Source organism: Hevea brasiliensis, chromosome 2 (assembly GCF_030052815.1).
Source record: "Hevea brasiliensis isolate MT/VB/25A 57/8 chromosome 2, ASM3005281v1, whole genome shotgun sequence".
NCBI classification, from domain to species: domain Eukaryota; kingdom Viridiplantae; phylum Streptophyta; class Magnoliopsida; order Malpighiales; family Euphorbiaceae; genus Hevea; species Hevea brasiliensis.
Window position 1 is genome coordinate 107235200 of NC_079494.1, and position 12004 is coordinate 107247203.

Genomic DNA, 12004 nt, shown 5'->3' on the forward strand with positions numbered 1-12004 from the left:
TAAAAAATATTCCAGAAGAATCTTTTTTTTTTATATATGTAAAGAGATTAATAAATCAGTATGATTAATTTGGTAGTAAAGATGGATTCCATGAAATAAAGTTTCTTTTGGGTGAGCACAAACACTCACCTGCCGAAAGAGATTAAGCATGTACAAATTAGAATATTTTCCCTTTCTGCCATATAATTAACCGACCCATTTTCTTGATATATATTAAATAATTATCTTATAAATTAAAATAAATTACAAATTTCTAGGAATTTAACTAAAAATTATTTAGAAGGGAGAAAATGAATTCATATAGTAAATTCTAAATTTTTAGGATAAAAATTTAGTTGAATTGAGTTGAGTTGAGTTATTAATTAAAATAAATTCCATTAGCTAGCTAATGTATATTAATTCATTGGGGATCATGTAGGGATGGAACTAAAAATTCGATTTGGGAGGATTAAAAATAAATATTAATTAAATTAATGAAATTTTAATAAAAAATAAAATATTGAGGGATTAAAATTAAATAATATAAAATAAATAAATAAAATTAAAGGGTAAACAGTAATTTTTTAAAAAATATTAAAATTTATAAGTAAATTTTAATTAAAAATATATTAAAATTATAAGTAAAATTTTTAGTTTTAAAAATTGTAGGGAGCCACCCTTGTACGTAGTTATGCCTTAGATATATGTGTAAATATATGGTTCAATTAATCTATTTTTTAATTAAAATATATTTGCATGTATATATATATATTTATTTAAAATTATATTTTATAAATTCAATTACTGAATTCTCTTTTTTACAAAATTAAAAATTAAATAAGGGTATAATAATATTTTATTAGGATAAATGAATTAAGTAAAGTCTAATTTTGAAAATTTCAATTTCACAATTTCAACCTATAATTAAGCTCATTTATTAAGATCGTGAGCTCAAGCTGAATACATTAACTTAATATTTCATAATTTCAAAAGTGATTCTAGTATCATTATGAAAAACACTCGTTGAAAAATTACAATTTTATTAATTATTATTTAAAACTCATTGATGGTAGATGCAATAAATCATATTAATGTTATTAATTGAAATTATTAGTTTATTATACTTTTAATTTCATAATTATATTTTAAATAATTTAATTATATTATTTTTTTTACACACCTGTGAATTTGTTTAACGAGTTTATTCATAATTTTATAAATAAATTAATTTGTGAATATTAGAGAGTTCATAACACTTTGTTTATTAAATGTATCTAAAAGGATTTAATTAATTAAAAAAAAGAATCAATTCGACTCAATTAAATTTAAAATTAATAAATTTTAATTTAGTCCTCTTTTATTTTATAAAAAATAATTTATATATAAAAAATATCTAAAATAATATTTTTCATAAAAATATTTTTTATTATTTAATTATAATTTTAAATTAATAATATTTATTTATTTTATATATATAAATATATTTATATTTTAATAAAATTTTTAAAATTTTAAAAAATTAAAAATACTTATTTTTTTAAAAAATAAAAATTATATTCTTTAAAAATAATTTAATTTTTTCTTAATTAAAAAAATATTTTTCGTTAATAATTTTTTTATTGCCTTTAAATATTAAAAAATATATATTTTTTAAAAAATATTTTTTATAAAATAAATAGAATCTTAATGAATTAAAATTATATTTATAATTAAAATATTTTTAATTTAAATTATAAATAAATAAATAAAATATCAATCTGTAAATGCAGACAAAGGACTATGTACGCGGTGTAAAAGACGAGTGAAGGGGCCCATATTCTTGAAAACAAATCATAATTAGTTCCATTAGTTCCGCACGGGTAGGGGAAAATATCAATGCCAAGCCACAACAATGCATACTCACAGCTACCACATCAATCAATCACAACGATTACCTGGGTTATTTTCTGCAACATCTCCCCATGCAATTCCCATTATTGATGGATAAATTTTAATGATACCTGATTTTATATAATTATAATAATATAATTTTAAAAAAATAATATAATTTTTAAATTTAAAAATATAATTTAAATTCTTTTTAATTTTATATAGTAAAATTTTTTAATTATTGATTTTTTTTAATTTAATACTGATTTAGGTAATTTCAGTGTGATATTTAGATAATATTTTTTTCTTAAATTATATATTAATTAAGTCTTTTTTTTTCTATAGATAGAAAAAATAATTTTATATTTTATATAAGAGAAAATAAAAAAATATTAACTAAGTATTACGCTCGAGCTGTTTACATTCGTATCTAATTAAAAAATCAATAATTAAAAATTAAAAATATTTTATTATGTAAAATTTAAAAATTAAGAAGATTTTATATTATATTTTAAAGTTGAAGTACTATAGTATTATAATCATATAAATTCAGTAATAATTATTACAATTTATCTCATTATTGATGGATAGAGATAATAGATTTGAGTATGAATACTGTAAGCTCTAGCTTACAAGGGAGTTTATAAAAACAATTTTAGATAAGACTTAAACTCTCATATTAATTAAATTAATTTTAATTGATTTTATTTTATTTTATTAATAATTACTAATGAGTAATAGAAGTAATTTATATTTAATAAATAAAAAGACTAAAAATAAAATATTAAAAAATAATAGTAATCATATAAAATATGTTGATTAACTATTATGAGTGTACGTAAAAAAAATGAAGAAGAAGAATATGCAAAGAGAATAATGTTTAAGGAACAAGATGCAGTAGTGAAGGGTGGCAAAGAATAAATTAAAGAATGAATAAAAATGGTGATTCTGATTTTCTGAATATTGATACGTCAAGGTCAAACCCAAGCATCTACTCCAATCAAATCGAATATCTATACCATATGGGATCACCACCACGCTCAATTACTTTTTTCCTCTTATTAAACAAATTTATTTATTAATATTAAAGATGAAATACATATTATAATAATAGTAGAATTTCAAGACTTTAAATGTCCATTACAGGAATATTTTTTTTTTATATAGATAAGGTATTTTATTCATCAAATCCAAGTAATAAAAAACGAAAACACTTTAATCAATAATATTATAGAGGTCATCTATCCTTTAACTAAAAATTTTGAATTCGAGTTTTAAATATGAAACATTTTTAAAATTAAAAAAAAAGTATTTTTCTCTCTTTTATGGGTCTATCCGGCACGAATCTAAATTAATCGAACTTCTAAACTTTGGTTATCAAGTAGTTTTTTTTGAAAAAAAAAAAAAAATGACAGACACATTTCTTGAAAATAAGACTAAAAACAAATTGTTGTAACAAAATAGAGCTCGATAATCTAAAACAACTAGATTGTGTGTGAGCTGAATAACTATTTAAACTAAAAATTTAGGCACTGGCTATGGATGTGGAATACAGAAGACATAAAAACACAAATTTCACTAAAAAATAATTTTAATTTTAAATTTTAATTAATAAAAGAAAATTAATCTCTATAAAATAAGTTTTCCAAACTGTACATGGATTCAATCAAATAGAATTAAATTGCATATTAATTTTATTTGATTCGAATGAATCACTTCCTAAAAATTTTATTTTTTATAAAGTAATTTATCTAACTTAGAGTAAATAGTTTATTTTTGAAAAAATGGAGAAAAATTAATTTTTCGCTTATAAAAATGGCAAAAATTCTTGAATTTGAATAATTTTTTTTCAACCCCAATTTGTGCACTCTTGTCTCCGATTCTATTCCTATTCATTTATCATTCAATAAATCTTATTTATTTCACTTATTCTCAACTAAATAAGTTAATTTTTTATATTTTTTGAAAATTCTCTAACTTATTTATTCTCGACCACACAAGAGAATATATAAGCTTCCAAAAAAAGGAGAAACCTCTAAATCTGAGGAAAAAAAAAAGGATAAATTTTAATAATTATCATTGGATTTATATAGTTATAACACTACAGTTTTTTAACTTTAAAATATAATATAAAACCCTCTAAATTTTTAAATTTTACACAGTAAAATTTATCTGATTTTTAATTACTAATTTTTCAGTTAGAAACTGATGTGAATAGCTCTCGCGTGGCGCGTAATCAATATTTCTCTCTCATTTCTTATGCAAAGCGTAAAATTTTTCTCTTTATGTATGAAAAATTATTCTATATATAGAAAGAAAAATGATTCAATTTATACATGAGTTGAGAGAGAAAAGAGAAATACCAATTAAACTCCATGTTGGAACTGTCCAGGTCAACGTCTAACTGAAAAACTGGTAATTGGAAGTTAGAGAGATTTTACTGTGTAAAATTTAAAAGTTGAGAGAGTTATATGTTACATTTTTAAATTGAAGGACTATAATGTTACAACTATATAAGTTTCATAATAGTCATTAAAATTTATTTAAAAAAAACGCTATTATTTCAAAAAAAAACCAAAAGCACTGTAAAAAATGATAAAAAGATTAGATAACAGAGGAAGAGAAAGAAGGTGCTCCCGGCTAGAATGGCCCATAGTGTAAGGCGGACAGCCCGTTATCCCTCGAGGATTGGCCAACCCAGCCAAGCCGTAGGCCTATGAGATGGTGTAAGGGCATGATTGATGAGAATGAGAAGTTTGCTGGACACTTTTATAAATATGGAAAAGTCTAGGGGGGTGTGATGGGTGAGACATACTGATGTCTCCTCCTGTCAGAGGTCACTATGCTCCTAATGCTCTTTAGGGGGGTGTGACTAGTTGGGCACTGGTGAGCACGGTCGGGCCCAGCTAGTTGCCGAATTTGGTGTCAAGCTCTCCACCATCCCCGGGGTCACTGGCGCAAGGGCGTGACTCTAAGCGAGCTCCCTACGTACTCATAGTACTAGGCGGCGGGCATCGGGCTCTCGAGAGATAGGGACTCGGTGTCTCCATGAAGAAGGAGCTTCATGGACACTACAAGGCCGAGGGGCTTGTAGTGCGCGTCTCTCCTAGGCCCGAGGTTTCGGTATAAGGCCAACGATGCTGCTCGGTATACGGGCCAATGATGCTACTCGGTAAAGGGGAATAAATATTATACCTTGGCTTTGGGTTCAGCCATACGGTTGGATGTTGCTTATTACCTTGCTGTCGGGCGTTGCTTGTTACTAGGCTTTCGATAGATGCCTGAGGATGTACACGATGAGGGGCGACATCGTGCTACATAGAACATCAAGGCTCGATGATCGGGCTAGATACGTGGGAGACCTTCGATAAGGATATTGGAAATCCTCTTTAAGGGGAAAGACCCTTGAATACGAGTAGGCTGGCCTAGATTGGGTGGAAGTCTAGGTGCCGCACGGGACTACTGTCCGAGCTAGGATGTGGCCCCGTGACACATAGCACCCGGTTGACCCGATTGATGTTAACATACACTAGAATCCAATTATATGGTAAATAATTGGATGAGATTTCATTATCTAGAGTATAAATTTAAAATTATTTTTTCGACATTAAATATAAAATTATTTTTTTGAAATTAAATATTAAATTATTTTTAGAGTATAAATATAATTGCAAATTTTTTTTTTCCTTTAAATATGTAACCCTTGTTTTTAATTCTTAAAAAAAAAAAAAACCCCTTGTTTTTAAACAGTTGTATTGCCTCTGACTTGAACAGTGAATAGGCAAAGCAAGTAAGCATTGAACTTGTGGTATTTGTATTTCCATGGTGTAGTGCCAAATATAAAAAGTTAATGTAGCAGTTGGATCCCTTTCTTCAAAAAGATAAAGAGGATTGCGTGTGTTGTGCAGATGAGGGAACACTAGAATAGTTGGCCAATACCCACCACCCAACCTCTCGTGATTGTTTTCAGCAGAGGCTGATACTTGAGACGATTGGGTATCCTTTTTATTTTTTATTTTTTATTTCCTACTAAAAATGAATATATTAATAATTTAATATTCATCATGAAAGAGATATAATTAAAGTATTTCAATAAAAATATAAAAAAAAATAATTTTTACTCATTAAACTATAAGTCCATAAAAGAATTATAAATATAAAAAAATGAAAATAATAAATGATATAAATATCAAATTAATAATGGGGAATGTCCTCTGCTTCCTCGTTTAAGCCCAAACGAGTAGAATTTTCCATAAAAATGCTATTCTGTCTTTTACACAGGGGAGATGGAGTGGAGGTCTGTTTTTGCCTTTCTCCAGGCAAAGCTCAAGGCTAAAGATTATTATTATTATTATTATTATTATTATTATTATTATTATTATTTTAACTGCAAATAATTTCGTCATCCCTCCAATTGCAATCTCTGCCTCCTAATAGCATGATGATAAAATTTAAGGATGATTCCATTGGCAGAGGACATTGTGCACCTGGCCCCAAAAAGAGAGATTTGAGAGCATTCTCTGCTTTCTACGGTGGATACATTTGATTTGGCAGAGAGGCAGTCCTTCAACTCTGCCAAATATTGACGATAATATTCTTTTTGGTCTTGACAATTTACCTAATCAACTTTGTATTCATCTGGTTGACTTTTACTGCGTCTTCACTTGCAATTATGTTCGGCCTAAATCACATATGGGGACCGATTACCAAAATAAGAGAAAGGGCGTAAGTCAGCTTTTGCCCGGCCGGGTTGATATTAGCCTACTCTAAGGATTCAATGTGTCGCCTGTCGACCCTCCACAATACATTATTAGAGCTGTTAAGCACTAAACAAGAGGTTGAAAAGCCCACCCAAGATATAACTAGAAATGGGCTTGTTAATTACGGCCCAATCAAATTTACATTTCTTGTATGATGTCTGCATCCAGAATACAAAAGCGGCAACCCTTCCTCTTACCTTTGGGCTTCCATTTGAAGCTTCTTCTGTACTTCAGTGGGCTTCTGTTCTCTTTCAATAGGAAGGTGTTCACTCTCTTTCTAAATTTGGTGGAAAGAGATCTACTCGCATGTCTTTAGACTGTAACGGCACAAATGGTGGATCTTGCCAAGGTTTACTCATGGATCAAGCTAATCCAAAAATAGATTTGTAGCCTCTTTGAGCGCTCAAATAGATTTTCGGTGTATGTGTCGTCAACTTTCAGCCTTTCTATGGCTTTTCTTTTCTCTTGTTAAAGGAGTTTGATCTTTCAGTGGCTGTGCTCAGGTTGCTTCTCTCCCTTTGGAGTTGTTATAATTTCATCCTATGTGGTGCTTTTGTTGTATTTCTTTTGGCATGAAAATATACCCCTTCAATCAATGGAATAAATTATCATATCTGTTCAAGAAAAAAAAAAAAGTTATTGCCATGGGATAAGAAGTTGTGATATTGATGACAATCTCAAAATAAAATTGTGCATGGAAGAATTATTAATATACATTCTGATGAACTTGGCAGAAGATGATCAAGCACAGACATGCACAATTGATGTTGTCAAATGGTATTATTTTCGTCATATTCCTTCTGTTTCTGAATCCAAAAAGACAATATCCAGTCATCAAAATGCCAAATATGAAAGACATTAACTAGAACTTAACAAAGATACTACCTAGTGCTTAACCTAGCACTTCTGAGGTATCTGCTTGAGTTGCTGAGCACTCAGAATCTAAGTGGTGTACTGTTGCAATAGCCAATGCATAAAGAAACATATGAAGATGCTAACTTTGCAGAAGTTCTCAAATCTTGGAGATTCCACCCAGTTTTCTTTTAAGCAATGATTGGCTAATATAAAAAATAAAAAAATTAATAATAAAAAAGTGAACTTGACTACCAGTTTTTAATTTATCACGTCCAATACGTAAGAATCAAATGTGATTTCAGACCTGAAGAAAATCAAATGGCTAGCTACTTAGTCATAAAGATAATAATCTCTTACCTTCCCATTGTTTTATGCAATGCTTGGACCATTAACTGCAGATTAAAGTTCAGAGCAAGGAGAGCGCAGTGCAGAAGAAGCAAACTGCCAATGGATAATATGAAAAATTTTAATATAAACTTATTATCAAAATTTTAACATTTATACTAATTTGGTCATTAATTAAATAAAACCTTCACATTAGAGTTACTTAACTGAGTTACGTACGTGGCTTTTTTTTTTAATACAAGTTAATTGACAATTCAATATCAACTAGTTATTTTATCCCAGTTTCATTATTTTAATAATTTAAATTTACATGTATTTTTATATTTTATATTTTTATAATTTTATTAATGATAAAATTTTTAATTAATTATAATTTTTATGAGTGAATAAATAAATAAATATACTGATTAATATATTATTTTTAAATTGTGAATAGAAGCTAGATATAATCTTTATACTTTCTAGATATTAAATAATTTTAAACTCTAAATCTTTTATAGAAATATTTATTTTTTAAGTACAACATATATTTATGCACAAATAGATGAGATTTGACAAACTATTTATCAAACATAAATATCATGATTTTAAAGAAAAAATTAAAAATATAATTATATAAAAAGCTATTGAATTACTGCAATCCGCTAGTAAAAAGAGAAAGATTTTAATAAGCGTTATTTCAATATCCAACAAAAGTAAGAAATAAATTTATTTTCTAGTATTAATAAATTTTATTAAATTTTAAAATTTGAAATTTAATAAATAATAGATTATTTGTATTTCTTAATTAGTTTATATATACATATTATTATTGAATAAAAAAACATAACTAATATTCAATATCTTTTTTTTAATTTAAATTTTAAAAATTTAAAAAATAAACTGACTCAAGTAAATTTTAAATGAGAATTATATTTATAATTTATATTCTTATTTATATATTAATTAATAATTATCTTTTACTACGTTAATCAATATCCTTTACTAAGTGGTATTTTTTATCAATTAACTTATATAAATTAACATAAAATTAACTGACAAATGACATATTTTTAAATTAATTATTTAAACAGATGACATTTATTTATAAATTTATATGTATATTTTAACTTTTATATATATATATATATATATATATATATATATATATATATATATATATATTATTAGATGAATTTCTTGAAAGGAAATTAGATTATTAAATGATATTTTTAGGCCTTATTTACATTTTCATTGCATTAAAGCCAAAATAGGCGTAAGTACACAATATATAAGGCTTAAGCTGCAAACCAAATGTAAGGCCCATACCCAGAAAGCAAGTCCAACGACAAGTCTAGCACCCAAAACTTCAAAGCCCTAAAATCTTGGTATCCAACAGATCACTAGAAGCAACTCCATTGCTTTGTTTCACCGTAATTTTTTTTTTTCTTTTTTTGGCTCGAAGCACACAGTAAATTAGTTAAGAAAAAATACTTTTTAAAAAATATATTTTTTTAATTACATCTAATTCAATTGCAATCCACTGAAAATATATGAATATATAGAACGTGACTTTTTTTTTTAATTTATTAAAGAATTACGTGAGCTATTGCTGACAAAGCTCTCATTTATTTACTCTTTCTTTGGTTTTTATAGGCTTCTGAAATTTACTCTTTTGCCTATCCATTTAGTTTCTATTTTATTTGTTATTTTTATTTATTTATTTTATAAATAACTTCAATTTTAACTCGAACTCGAATTTAAGGTTATGAAGATAATTTTAATATTATTAAATTAAAATTCATTAAAATGGTTGAAATTTAAATATTTATAATATTAAATTAAGAATGTATTATTCTCAGTATAGTACAAAACATTAAAATTCGTTTTTTAGCGTTATAATCAAAATAACTTGTCGTTCATAAACAAATCAAGTACGAAACCTTGCACTGCACTTGCAGCCTGCAGGCATGAGCAGGGCCGCAAGCCCAAGTTTATGTCGAAAAGTTCAAGTAAGTAGCCAAACCCAATTAGAATTTAAATTTTGGGGCCTCCAAAAAGATTTCAGAAAAGAGAAACCCTAATTGAGCTTCCATTTTCGTTTAAAGAGATCCAATTACAGGCACAGCAGCAAGTGACCTTCCCAGCCTTGGACTTTCCAGAGGCCACAAGGTGTAGTGGGAGGAAATATTTTTTCAAGATCCTTGGGGCATTTGGTGACTAGTGATGCATAAAGACGTCAATGATTTTGAAAAGTATTCCAAAGTCTCATATCATGAGGTTCCCAATCCACTCGTCCCATAAGGCAGTCAAGCAGAAGCAGAGGTCTATCTGCTTTGTCTTCCCATTTGATGGCTAAGATAAAAAAAAAGGAAAGGAAAAGAGCTTCAATTCAACAAAATCATAATGGAGAAATCTTAAAGTAAGATTGATAAAACCCATTTGATGGATGCCAATATTTTAGATTGTTGGCGTTAGGGATGAGACGTCTTGTCCTTGCTATCCAACAGCTTTAGCTGTGGACCATTTAGCCTTATTCAAGTGGCCTACATTGTAGCTCCCCAACCCTATTTGATTTCCTTCCCTATCATTATTGTAGTTGGCAGCCTGTCACAATTGCCATTTATTTTTTCCCATTGTTGCAGGTCAAGTAAATTTGTTAATCTCAATAAATATATACCCATTTCATAGGTAAGAATGGTAATTAGCTTGCCAATTGATCGTGGTTAGGGAGACACCTACCAACTGTATTCAGGAGCTTCAAGCTAGATGAACCTAGCTAACATCTTTGATAGATAAAAACAGAGATTTAATCAAAATCGTTTTCGTATTTATTACGTTGGCCTAATGCCAGCAATAGTAAATAAAAGGGAAACTCAAAGCACAATCACGAATATATACAAATATTTAATATTTATATATTTAATAAATAAATTTTAAAATAATATTGATCGAATTTTTATGGGTATTCAATTTCATCAAATTCTAATAAAATGAATTTGGGTAGTATGTAATAGGATTTGAGATGGGTTCAAATATAAATTTTAATATTTATGATGAATTTGGATCAGATTTGAATTTTAAATGTTAAACATTCGATACTCGAATTTATTAATATAAATATTTAATTAAATATAAAATATATTATATTTTTATAATAATATTCATAAATTTTATATATTTTATTTTCTATAAAATAAAATTGAAATATTTTATGAAATTATTAATTTTTTAAAATATAAATTATTAAAAAATAATTTTTTATATATATATTTAATTAAAAATATAAAATTAAATGGGTTTCAGTATGTTTTTTATAATAATAATTAGGTTTGAAATGAGTTCGGTTAGTTAATAATAAATTTTAATCAGTTTTTAGACTGATTCGAATTTTAAAAATATTTATCAGGTTTCGATAGTGTAATTTTCGTGAATACCCCATTTATTTTCATCCCTAAATCTCATTTTATATCTCATAACTTAAATGGACGATGAACTAAATTTAACCAAGAAAAATAAAAAAAAAAACAACAGCTTACATTTGGGATAATTTAGCACATGACATGCTACTTTACCATAATCTTTTAGTGCTAGACAATGAAATTGACATTATTTATGTATTTTGCACATTTAATTTCCTAAAATAAACAATTGCCACTGTCGATTGAATACAGCAATTTTGTCCATGTCCTCGATTGCAGACGGTTATGAGTCTCTATTCTAATTTGCTGGTTGCCAATGCTACTGATCCAAGGGACGAGATCAATCGCCATTAAAACATGTGATGAAATAAATTGTAAGCAAGGACCAAACTATTCTTTTGTAGTGATTATATATGCCTAACCAAATTAGACATCCAAATGGGAAGGTTGGCAAGACCTTTCTTTGGCCTCAAACGCAGTCCCCATTAGACATGGCCGCGTTCGATGTGAAACAGAAGCCAGATAGGTCAAAATCAAAATTAGAATTGATTAATAATTTTTGAAATTGAATTGAACCGAATCCATGGTAAGGCTCTTTGTGTACTAGGCTTGACGCCCCCCTTTTCTTGTCAATATCTTCAGAGAGTATTACTATTTGTTGCTTGTGCTTGGCCTGGCTGCTGATGAGTCCAGCTAGCTACTGCTACTCTTCTAAGAGAAAAATTATATGGCACGTGGATTTACCAAAAGTAGGATTGGTGAAAGAAAGCAATTTCATTACTTATTTTCCAAAAA